This window comes from Cervus canadensis, chromosome 6, assembly GCF_019320065.1.
Source record: "Cervus canadensis isolate Bull #8, Minnesota chromosome 6, ASM1932006v1, whole genome shotgun sequence".
Taxonomy (NCBI): Eukaryota; Metazoa; Chordata; class Mammalia; order Artiodactyla; family Cervidae; genus Cervus; species Cervus canadensis.
In genome coordinates, this window is record NC_057391.1 from 51,544,770 (window position 1) to 51,558,157 (window position 13,388).

Consider the following 13,388-nt stretch of genomic DNA (forward strand, 5'->3'; position numbering starts at 1 on the left):
GAAGCGGTCTCTCAGAGCTATCTGAGGTGCTGTCTCCCAAACTGCAGTCCTCATTTTTCCCCAAATAAAGCTTAACTCACACTTCTCACATTGCTTATCTTTTTTTAGTCGACAGATAACTTATAAGAAAATGGAAAGCTGGGATTAATAACTTCATGGGAGCTCCATGAGGGAGTAGCTATTCATATCACTTGATTATTGTGTAAGGCCAATTTTTTCTTTTCTTTTCTTTCTAAAGATGAGGAACAAACTAGGTTGGCAAGAAAACTGAATGCTCTGAAGCCACTAGCTCTTTGCTTGAAAGTGGTGAAAACTGACTAGTGAATATTCACAAAACCAAGTCAGGCTCACGGTTATCACATTGGGCTGCTGAGTTTAGCACAGGCAGCATGGCTGAGGCAGGGAGAGTCAAGGTCAGGAGGCTTGTCAGGGTTTGATACAGCCAGTGGCCCATGGTAATAGCAGTTTTGTTGTTGTTGTTTTTTTTTTTTTTCTTTTCTTTTCAATTTGTTTCACCTTTATTTGCTCTCATACTCTTGCAGTGAGCAATTCCACCAGCTTGGCTTAACCCACTGGCTCTGACAAGGATGATATTCTCATTTTCTACACTGTTTATAGTTATTTTACTTTTGTAAGGTATCTCTGACTGACTGTGAAGCCTACCAGCAGAATTGGAAAAAGGAGCTCAGTCAACCCTGGAGTTTTAAGAAGAGGGTCAGGACATGATTTACATAAGCCTATTCCTATCATCCAGCATGGGTTGAAGGAGCTCAGGAGACTTCCAACAAGGTAGAGTTGGAAGAGGTCATCTAGGCCATTGCCCTCATGTCACAGATGAGCAGGAAGAGGTCGGGAGAAGTTATGATAAAAGACTGTACTAAGGTAAAGGCAGGGTTTGGAGCAGGAAGTGTGTGGTCTGACTTACGGTCCAGGATTCTCCCGCTCAGCCATGATCTAAGCACTTGGCCTTATGATAGATCCTCTACAGGATACAAGAGAAGTCCAGGCACGAGTTCTGTGTTTGAACAACAACAACAAAATTTCTCTTAGATGATAAAAGGCACTGGCTCATCATGCATTGGGAAAGCTTTCGGTTCATTTTGCCAGATAATCTCCATTTGAGTTTTTCCATAAGACTTACAAAACATTGGGACCATTTAAAAATCTGTTTCTTATTAAGTCTCTAGATTAGGACCAAGCATAGTGACTGTGATGACTTGGCTAGCAAAAAAAGGAATTGCTACACTGACATGTGCTTTTTCAAATTTACTACCTATATACTAACGGATCTTTTGACTGCTGTACTGCCTGGGATGTATCTGGTCAAGTAGAATCACTTCTGTTAAGACAACATGTGTTGACGTTCCTCATGCAGGTTGTTCCTGAATTATGGTGCATTTTTTGAGTGTAGGGGATGTTTATAGTTGTTGTTTGTTTCAATACATACTTTTAAACTGAGGACTCATCTATAAAATACAGGTTGTCAAATGTGTTTGTGGGTTGCTGGGATAACACTATGACCAGTTATATGTGTGATAAACCTAGAAACAAAAAAAAAAAATGCCATCCATCTAAGTGGGAAGAATAGACATAAAAAACATTGTTGTTAGTTCTGCATATATGTATATATAAAGAATGTGGAAAATGTGAAAGTGGAAGGATACTGAATTCTCTACAAAGTGTGGCACTTAGGGCTTCATACCACATGGAAAGTCAAGGTCAGATATGAGAGGGAAGGGACCAGGTTTGATGTCACTTGAAAAAGATATAAAACAGGTACTCAGGAGCATGTTGATGTCAAAGCACAGATGGGATAGGCAGTGAAGGCTCTGTAGCTGGGGTTAGCAAGATCAAGAGGAGCAAGGACAACCTGATGGGCCGTCAGAAAGCACAGCTGCAGAGATGGTTGTTGTTGTTCAGTCACTAAATCATGTCCAGCTTTTTGCGACCCCATGGACTACAGCACTCCAGGCTCCTGTCTTCCACTATCTCCCCAAATTTACTCAATTTCATGTCCATTAAGTCAGTGATGCTATCTAACCATCTCATTCTCTGCCACCCCCTTCTCCTTTTGCCTTTAGTCTTTCCGAATATCGGGGCATCATGTGGCCAAAGTATTGGAGCTTCAGCATTAGTCCTTCCAGTGAATGTTCAGGGTTGATTTCCTTTAGGATTGACTAGTTTGATTTCCTTGCAGTCCAACAGACTCTCAAGAGTCTTCTTCAACACCACAGTTCAAAAGCATCCATTCTTTGGCTCTCAGCCTTCTTTATGGTCCAACTCTCACATCCATACATGACTACTGGAAAAACCATAGCTTTGACTATATGGATCATTGTTGGCAAAGTGATGGCTCTGCTTTTTTTTTTTAATTTTTTATTTTAACTGAAGCAAAGATGAATATTTTTAATGATAAAAGCTATAATTCACAAAGAAGATAGACATCATAAACCACTGGACACTATATCAACAAAGATATACAAAGCAAAATCAGAAGACATATAGGGAAAAGAAAAAATATATAATCATAGTGAGACATATTAACATTTCTCTGAGAATTTTTTTCAAGTGCATAAAAATTAAGAATAGGAGCATCTTGAATGATGTAATCAATAATTTAAATATATTTATATTTAATTAATTTGTATTAATAATATTTGACATAAAATATTTAAAATTTTGTGTCTCAGGTGCTGTTATTAGATGTCCATAGGACATTTAGTAAAACTGGCAAAAAGATAAATATTACTAAATTTCAAAAAGCAGAATTTCTTTTTTTTGTGTGTGTGATTCAGTTATACACATATATTGTTTTTCAGATCATTTTCCATTATAGGTTATTATAAGATACTGACTATAGTTCCCAGTTCTATATAGTAAACCTTTATTGCTTGTTGCATATCTATTTTTTAAATTAGAAATCTAGCATTCTATTCATACTAAGTCAAACAAGTGGAATCAAAATGTCATAAGTTTTTTGGTGAGGCAGAAATTTATAAGGTTTCTAAAATTATATATTCTATATATTACTTACATATATGTATACAATAGCTTTTCTACTACAGTCTATAAAGGCCTGAGAAAGAATATTAAAAAAAAAGAGATGGAGAAATTGGAAAACATAAACTAAATGAAACGAGAGCACTGGGTATGAAATAGAAAAAATGAAACAAGCTAGATAAAAGTAAAAGCTTTTTGTATAGTCCAGTTGTTTTTAAACATGGCTGCTCATTAGAAACGTATCTGCAGCTCTACAAAAAAAAATAAAAATAAAAACAGTAACTGGGTATTTGTATTTTCAAGAACTTCCAAGATAATTCTGATACCCATCTGGATTTTTAAAAAAATGATTATAGGTTTTTCTATTAAATGGTAGTTTTGGTGATACAGAATTCTGTAATTTTTATGTTGACCAATCATGATACAATGGTATTAAGTATGTAATACTTACATAATCACAAGAGTAAAAGATGTTTATCTGTTTTCACAATCAATAACCAGACAAAAAAGACAATTACAATTGCAGACCATAATGGTAACATGATTAACCTAACAGTGTAAAATAATTACATACAATTTGGGGGGTCAAGCAGAGTGATGTAAGTGCAAGTGCATACATGCACATCTTTACATCTGCTCAGCCAGCCTACTTCTTTTGGTTGGTGCATTTAATCCATTTACATTTAAGGTAATTATCGATATGTATGATCCTTTCCAGTTCAGTTCAGTTGCTCAGTCGTGTCCAACTTTCTGAGACCCCATGGACTGCAGCACTGCAGGCTTCCCTGTCCATCACCAACTCCTGGAGCTTACTCAAACTCATGTCCATTGAGTCCATGATTCCATCCTACCATCTCATCCTCTGTCATCCCCTTCTCCTCCTGCCGTCAATCTTTCACAGCATCAGGGTCTTTTAAAATGAATCAGTTCTTCGCATCAGGTGGTCAAAGTATTGGAGTTTCAGCTTCAGCATCAGTTCTTCCAATAAATATTCAGGCTTATTTCCTTTAGGATGAACTGGTTGAATCTCCTTGCAGTCCAAGGAACTCTCAAGAGTCTTCTCCAACACCACAGTTTAAAAGCATTAATACCTTGGCTCTTGGCTTTCTTTATAGTCCAACTCTCACATCCATACATGACTACTGGAAAAACCAGAGCTTTGACTAGATGAATCTGTGTTGGCAAAATAATGTCTCTGCTTTTTAATATGCTGTCTAGGTTGGTCATAGGTTTTCTTCCAAGGAGCAAGCGTCTTTTAATTTCATGGCTTCAGTCATCATCTGCAGTGATTCTGGAGCAAAAAAAAAAAAAAAAAAAAAAATCTCTCACTGCTGTTTTCTTGTTTTGGGTTTATTTTTTGTAGGTTGACTTGTCCTTCTCTTGTTTTCTGCCTAGAGAGGTTCCTTTAGCATTTGTTGTAAAGTTGGTTTGATGATGCTGAATTCTCTTAATTTTTGGTTGTCTGGAAAGCATTTGATTTCTCCATCAAATCTGAAGGAGAGTCTTGCTGGGTAGAGTATTCTTGGTTGTAGGTTCTCCCGTTTCATCACTTTAAATATGGTCATACCATTGCCTTCTGGTTTATAGAGTTTCTGTTGAGAAATCAGCTGATAGCCTGATGGGAGTTCCCGTGTATGTTATTTATCGTTTTTCCCTTGTTGCTTTTAATATTTGTCAGTTTGATTACTATATGTCTCAGTGTGTTCCTCCTTGGGTTTATCCTGCTTGGGACTCTCTGCTTCCTGGACTTGGTTGATTATTTCCTTTTCCATGTTTAGGGGTTTTCAGCTATTATTTCTTCAAATATTTTCTCAGGTCCTTCTCCTTTTGGGACGCCTATAATGCAAATGTTCATATATTTAATTTTGTGCAAGAGGTCTCTTAGGCTGTCGTCATTTCTTCTCATTCTTTTTTCTATACTCTGTTCTGCAGCATTGATTTCTACCATTCTGTCCTCCAGGTCATTTATCTGTGCTTCTGCCTCAGTTATTCTGCTATGGATTCCTTCTACTGTATTATTCATCTTTGTTTGTTTATTCTTTAGTTCTTCCAGGTCCTTGGTAAAATTTCTTGCATCTCTCAATCTTTGCCTCCATTCTTTTTCTGAGATCCTGAATCATCTTTACTATCATTATTCTGAAGTCTTTTTCTGGAAGGTTGCCTATCTCCACTTCATTTATATGTTTTTCTGGGGTTTTATCTTGTCCCTTGATCTGGAAGGGCATTTCTGCTTTTTCATGCTGATTAACTTGCTATAATGTGGTTTTGTTTTAGTCTCGGTGGGGCTGTGGGATTGTAGTTCTTCCTTGCCTCTTCTGTCTGTGCTCTGATGGAGTAGGCTAAGAGGCTTGTGTAAGCTTCCTAATGGAAGGGACTGGTGATGGGAAAAACTGGGTTTTACTCTGGTGGGCAGGCCTTGCTCAGTAAAGCTTTAATCCAATTATCTGCTGATGGGTGGGGTTACACTCCCTCCCTGGTAGTTTTTTGGCTTGAGGCGACCCAGCCCTTGAGTCTACATGCTCTATGGTGGGGTTAATCAGTATCAGTATCAGTTCATTCTTTGCAACCTCATGGACTGCAGCACACCAGGCTTCCCTATCCATCAGCAAATGCCGGAGCTTGCTCAAGCTGATGTCTGTCTAGTCAGTGATGCCATCCAACCATCTCATCTTCTGTCATCCCCTTCTCCTCCTGCCCTCAATCTTTCCCAGCATCAGGGTCTTTTCACATGAGTCATTTCTTTGCATCAGGTGGCCAAAGTTTCAACTCCATCATCAGTCCTTCCAATGAATATTCAGCACTGGTTTCCTTTAGGATTGACTGTTTTGATCTTGCAATCAAGGGACTCACAAGAGTCTTCTCCAACACTACAGTTAAAAAGCATCAATACTTCAGCTCTCAGCTTTCTTTATGGTCCAATTCTTACATCCATACATGACTGCTGGAAAAAACATAGCTTTGTCTAGATGGATCTTTGCAGGCAAGGTAATGTCTCTGTTTTTTAAGATGCTGTCTGCTGCTAAGTCACTTCAGTCATGTCTGACTCTGTGCAACCCCATAGACAGCAGCCTACCAGGCTCTTCCGTCCCTGGGATTCTCCAGGCAAGAATACTGGAGTGGGTTGTCATTTCTTTCTCCAAATATGCTGTCTAGGTTGGACATAACTTTTCTTCCAAGGAGCAAGCAAGTGTCTTTTAATTTCATGGCTGCAGTCACCATCTGTATTGGTTTTGGAGCCCTCCAAAATAGTCTCTGACTGTTTCTGTTGTTTCCCCATCTGTTTGCCATGAAGTGATAGGACTGGATGCCATGATCTTAGTTTTCTGAATGTTGAGCTTTAAGCCAACTTTTTCACTGTCCTCTTTCACTTTCATCAAGAGACTTTTTAATTCTTCTTTGCTTTCTGCCATAAGGGTAGTATCATCTGCATATCTGAAGTTATTGATATTTCTCTTGGCAATCTTGATTCCAGCTTGTGCTTCATCCTGCCCAGCATTTCGCATGATGTACTCTGCATATAATTAAATAAGCAGGCAGACAATATACAGCCTTGACATACTCCCTTCCTGATTTGGAACCAGTCTGTTGTTCCATGTCCAGTTCTAACTGTTGATTCTTGACCTGCATGCAGGTAGGGTTAATGGTGATCTCCAAGAGTGTTTAGGCCAAAAGGGACTTTCCCAGACAGCTGCTGCTAGTCCTCCGATCCCTGTGATGAGCCCCTGCTGACCCACACCTCCACAGGAGACCCTCCAACACTAGCAGGTGGTTTTGGTTCAGTTTCCTGTGGAGTCACTGTTCCTTTCTTCTGAGTCTTGGTGCACACAAGGTTTTGCTTGTGCCCTCCAAGCCTGGAGTGTCTGTTTCCCCTACTCCTGTGGAAGTCTTGTGATCAAATCCCGCTGTGCTTCAAGATCAGATTCCCTGGGGTTTCCCAGTCCCTTTGTTGGGTCCCCAGGCTGGGAAGCCTGACATGGGTTCCAAACCTTCACAACAGTGAGATACTTTTTTTTTGTATTATCGTTCTCCACTTTGTGGATCACCCACCTGGCGGGGATGGGATTTGATTTTATCATGATTGTGCCCCTCTTACAGTCTCGCTGCAGCGTCTTCTTTGTCTTTGGATGTGGGGTATCTTTTTTTTGGTAGGTTCCAGCATCCTCCTGTCAATGGCTGTTTAACAGCTAGTTGTGATTTTGGTGCTCTCACAGGAGGAGATGAGTGCATGTCCTTCTACTCTGCCATCTTGAACCAGAAGCATCTCTTTTTAATATGCTGTCTAAGTTTGTCATGGGGCTTCCCAGGTGGCACTAGCAGTCAAGAAAGGAAAGGAAAGAGTGCTAAGTCATGTCTGACTCTTGCAATCCCATGAACTGTAGCCTGCCAGACTCCTCTGTCCATGGGGTTCTCCAGGCAAGAATACTGGAGTAGGTTGCCATTTCCTTCTCCAAGAAACAAAAGAACCCGCCTGGCAAAGCAGGAGACTTAAGAGATGCTGGTTTGATTTCCGGGTTGGGAAGATCCCCTGGAGGAGGGCATGGAAATCCACTCAAGTGTTCTTGCCTGGGAAAGCCCATGGACAATGGAGCCTGGTGGGCTACAGTCTATAGGGTCGCACAGAGTTGGACATGTTTGAAGAGACAGCATGCAGTGTACTCTAGGTTTGTCATAACTCTCCTTCCAAGGAGCAAGCATAGAAACTGAGTGCAATGACACTGAGCTGTTAATAGAATGAAATGAGATCATGTAGGTGAAAGCCCCAGCTATCAACAGCCTATATGAGAAGATACATTTTATTTACTACAAAGGAAAGATGAATGAAAGCTTTAGGATATATGTGGTCATTCCTTTGCCATAGAACTATTATAAAACAGTTGTAAATTGTATGCATTCCATTAGAAGGCAAAAGTGGCTGTAAGAGGCTAGTTTCTTAACCGAAGGTTTCTTAATCAGAGAATAGTTTCTAAATTTGAAGAACAGCATTTCTTTCATAATATATTCATCTTACTCCCTAAATCAAGAGAATATAGGTATATGATGACAATTTAAAAGGTAGAATTTATGTGTTTCTTTAGTACAGAAATCATCATACCCTCAGAGCATCAGGAGAATCTATCATCTATGCATTTTTTATAGACTCATTTGGGAAATGTCATGGTTTATCAGAGCCACATAAATCAGAGTTTGCTGGATTTAATTCAATCTTTAAATGTCACCTGAAGATGAGGGAATAATATCCAGTCAATTTTTTTGTGTGTGAGATTAAATAAAAGCAATAAAAGCAGGTAGAGAAATCACTGAAAATTTGAAAAAAATTACTTGAGCTAGTAATAGATATCACTGGGTAAAAGAACTTGCAAATTTTCTTAAAATGTAGATTCAAACACAGCAGGCTTCACTTTCTTTTTATAAGCCTTAAAGCTGTAACACTTTTAAACTGTTGTTCTTCTTCATAAAGGTTTTCAGAATTCTCTTCATTTATCTGCCATGTCTCTCCTGCCACATATTCAAATCTTGCTAAATCAGCCAGGGTAGAATAAATTATGCTGCAGTCATCAGCGCTCTCCAAGTCTTAGTGACAACAAAGTACTTTTTTCTCTCCTGTTAGGACAGGTCTACCCTTTGTTCTTTTCCAGTGAGCAGGGAACCCTCTTGGTGGCAGGTTGGGTTTGGGGTCAGCATATCACCTAAATATGGCAAGTCTAGTCCTGAAAAAATGAAAATGTTGGCAAGTGAGTTAGCAAACATGGACTGCTAGCGAGGAGGGAAAAATGACTATCTGTGGCCTTGAAATTTTTTCTATTTGGGCTGATGATCTTGGCAGTGGCTGAGAGGAGCCGAAGGGGAAAAGGAGAGGCTTCAGTGGACATCACTCTGGAATGTGATGGCTGATATAGCAGTCTGTTTGAATATCTGTCCCAAACACAAAGGAGAAAGAGCTAAGGAAAATACATGCACACTTCCACTTCAGTTTGTCGCAAAGCAAATCATGCATATGTTTTGAATTCAAATGTGCAGGAACATACAATTCTCCCTCAACCTGGGAAACTGAGAACGATTGTAATTCTTTTGAACATTACCTAGATTATTAAAAAAGATGCATGCATTCTAATAGCAGCACTATTTACAATAGCTAAAACATGGAAGCAACCTAAGTGTCAATTGACAGGAATGGATAAAGAAGATGTGGTACATATACATAATGAAGTATAACTTAGCCATAAAAAAGAATGAAGTAATGCCAGTTGCAGCAACATGCCTGGACCTAGAGATGATCAAACTAAGTGAAGTAAACCGGGCAGAGGAGGAAAAATATACAATATTGCTTATATATGGAATCTAAAAAAAATGATACAAATGAACTTATTTACAGAACAAATAGACTTACAGATATAGAAAGCAGACTTATGGTTATCAAAGGAAAAGGAGGCAGGGATAAATTAGGAGTTTGGGATTAAAATATACACTACTATATACAAAATAGGTAACCAATATGGATCTACTTATAGCACAGGGAACTATACTCAATATCTTATAACAACCTACAATGGAAAAGTCTCTAACATATATATATTAATCTGAGTCACTTTGCTCTACACATGAAACAAATACAGCATTGTGAATCCACTGTATTTTGGCAACAACAAAGGGCAGGGGTATATAATTCTCCCTCAATGTAGAAAATTGAGAACAATTGTAATTGTGGACAATATCTGGATCTATCCTTGAAGTATTTTCTCAAAGGTTATTATATTCATGAAATAGTTTCTGGGCCTCAGTGGAAGCTTCCCCTCTGTTCTCTAGACACCTGTGACATTTTTTCCCTTCTTTCATGCCACATGCCGTTTTCATCTTTAATTATGGTTATCTGTGAATGCCTTCTGTTTTGCCTGATAGGTGGTGGGTGAATTTTTTTGGGTATAGATCATACCTTACTCGTTAATCTATATCTAGTACTAGACATTGTACTTAGAGCAGTGTTCAATTTCATGCTCAGTTAATGAGTGTGAGTAAGAAAATACTATTTTCCATTTCTACAAATGTATTGGAAAAGGCTTGATAGATTAGTCACTGCCAGGTATTCTGATCTGGGCAAGAGGGCAGTTTTTAACAAATACACAACATAATCTCTGCCTCAGTTCATTTTCTCCACTTCCCAGCTTTATGATGATATACTTGAGAAACAAAATGGTAATATTTAAATGTACAACATGATTATTTGATAAACATAAACACTATGAAATGATTCCTACCATCCAGTTAATTAGCATATGTATTACTTCACAAAGCTATTCTTGTGTGTGTGAAAATGCTTAAGATCTACCCTTTTAGCAAATTATAGTTATATAATACAGTATTATCAACTGAAGTCACATGCTGTGCATTCCTATGAAAAATTCTGTTGGCATTTTGATAAAAATTGCATTGACTTTGTATATCTTTGGGTAGTATGGACATTTTAAAACATTTGTTCTTCTAACATGAATACAGAAGTTATTTCCATTTATTTATGTGTTCTTCAATTTCTTTCATCCTTCTCTTATATTTTTCAGTGTATAGATTTTTTTTACTTCCTTGGTTAAACTTATTCCTATAATATTTTGTTGTTTTTGTTGCTATTATAAATGGAGTTGTTTCTATAATCTATCTTTCAGATAGTTGTTGGTATATAAAAATAAAACTGACTTTTGAATTCTTTATCTTGGAACTTATTAGTTATATGGTGGAGTCTTCAGCATTTTTTATATAAGATCCATACGCAAAGAGAAACATGTTTACTCCTTCCATTCCAGTTTGGGTGGTGTTTATTTCTTTTTCTTGCTTGGTTTCTCTGGCTAGAACTTCTGGTACTATGCTGAATAGACGTAGTGAGAGTGAGTATCCTTGTCTTGTTCCTAATCTTTGAAGAAAGGCTTTCAGCTTTTCAGCATTGTTAAAACCCACAGCTGTTAGCTGTGGATTTGTCATATACGGCTTTTACTGTGTTGAGGTACATTTCATCTCTACCTAACTTGTTGAGAGTTTTTACTGTGGAAGGACTGAGTTTTGTTGTATGCTTTTTCTACATATATAGAGATGATCATATGATCTTCATCCTTCATTTTGTTAATGCTATGTATCACATTGCTTGATATGTGTATACTGAATTATCTGATATCCTAGGGAAAAAAAATCCCATTTAATATAGCATATAATCCTTTTAATGAGATTTGAATTTGGTTTGCTAATATTTTGTTGAAAATTTTTGTTTGAGTATTCATCATGGATATTGGCCAGTAATTTTCTTTTCTTGTAGTGTCCTCATCTGGCTTTGTAATACTGTCCTTGTAAAGTGAATTTGGAAGTATTCTCTGCTTTCCAATTTTTTGGAAGAGTTTGAGAAAGACTGGAGTTTGTTCTTCTTTAAATATTTAATAGAATTCACCAGTGAAGCCATCTCGGCTTTTCTATGTTGGAAACCTTTGATTGCTGTTTAAATCTCTTTATTCATGGTTGGTCTATTCAGATTTTCTATTTCTTCATGATTTAGTCTTGGTACATGGTATGTTTCCAGGAACTTAGTCATTTTTTCCAGGTTGTCTGATTTGTTGGCCTTCTCTTGTTCATATTCATTTCTTACGATTCTTAGTATTTCTTTGTTATTGCTTTTAATGACTTTCATGTCTGATTTTGAGTACTCTATCTTGCTAGTCTTGCTCAAGTTTTGTCAATATCATTAGCTTTCAGTTTCATTGATCTTTTCTATTGTTATTTCTAGTCTCTATTTCATTTATTTCTGCTCTGATATTTGTTTCTTTCCTTCTCTCTAGCTTGAAGCTTAGTTTGTTTTTCTTTTTCTTGTTACCTGAGGTTTAATGTTAAATTAGCTATTTGAGACCGTTCCTTTTTCATAACATAGGTGTTACCACTATAAACTTCCCTCTAGGAATGCTTTTCCTGCATTCTATAAAATTTTGGTATGTTGTGTTTCCATTTTCATTTGTCTCAAGGAACTTTTTGGTTTCCACTTGGAATTCTTTTTTTAACCCATTGATCAGAATTACCCCATATTGTTGCCTTTGTGTGTTAAATGGAAACTTAACAGAAGTCGGTGGAAAAATAGCAAATGAACAATCAGTGGGGAGAGGAGATGTGCTATATTTTATCATGTTTTCTTTGGCTTTAAGTTGTGCAAAATATGTAGGGTCTGTACTTATAGCCAGTTAAGTATTTTCATGATCACAAATAGCAAAAAATATTCTATTAACTCAGGCATGAGCAAGCAAAATTCTCCTTTACTTTCAGAATTGCTGCTACTTTGAGTGCTATCAATTTTTTTAATAGACAATTTTTTAGAGTAGTCTTAGGTTCACAGCAATATTGAGTAGAAAGTACTGAGAGTTCCCATATATTCTCTTTCCCAGTCTTATTGATTTTTACTCTCAGGCTTCTTCATACCTTTTCAATGAACAGTTGATCCCTTGGCAGCAGGCTGGGTCTGAGATTGGATGACCTTTTTACCCAGCTGGCCAAGCCTTGACAGGAAAGCACAAGAAATGTTTTGTTAGCAAACATTGCTTGCTTATGAAGCAATAAAAAGAAAAGGCAATATGGCTAGAGAGAGATAGGGGAAATTAGTAAGAAGAGCCTTGGGGAATTGCTCTCTGACCATGGCAGTGGGTTTAAGGAGGTGGGGATGTAAGGGTTGAGTGACCTGGAGAGAAGGCTTAATCAACTTCAAAAAGACTAGAGATTTTTAAGCACACAATCTCATAACCTTCTTTTCTCCATATGTCATATCTGTCTTCATCCTAATCCTTTCTTTATCTAGCTCTCTTGCCTTTTTTTGTTTTTCCTCTTGAAAGCCAAAATCCCTCCCCACTAAATGGACACAAAAGCTGCATTTGTCACTTTGAGGCTCTGGTGCTCTTCAGCAGCCTGTTTCTGGGCTCAGGCTCCATTAGCAAAGGCTAACACTGTCTCAAATGCCAAGTCCTCCAGTCCAGAGACTGGAATTGGTATTTAAATAATATTGTGCACATTTCCTTCGAGTTAATATGATTACAGGTGTGAAGGCTCAGAATAGTTCATTGAAAGTTGACTTAATTGCATCATTAAAAGATATCTTAACTATATTCTTTCTAACTCTTACCGTTCTATCATTAGTACTTCTAGGAATTACATGTCTGGATTTTGAAACAGTATTTCCAGTTTTCAAAGTGCAGATAATTATTCTGTTTTCACTTATCTACCATCTCATTAGGAGTCTGTATTCAGTGTGCTTAATACAGAGAGAAATATTTCATACAGGTTGAGAGCATTTGAAATAATTAAAATAATTGCTGATTTGACAACATATATGTATATAATATTAAATTTGGGAATAGTAAACAATAGTCAGAAGGCAC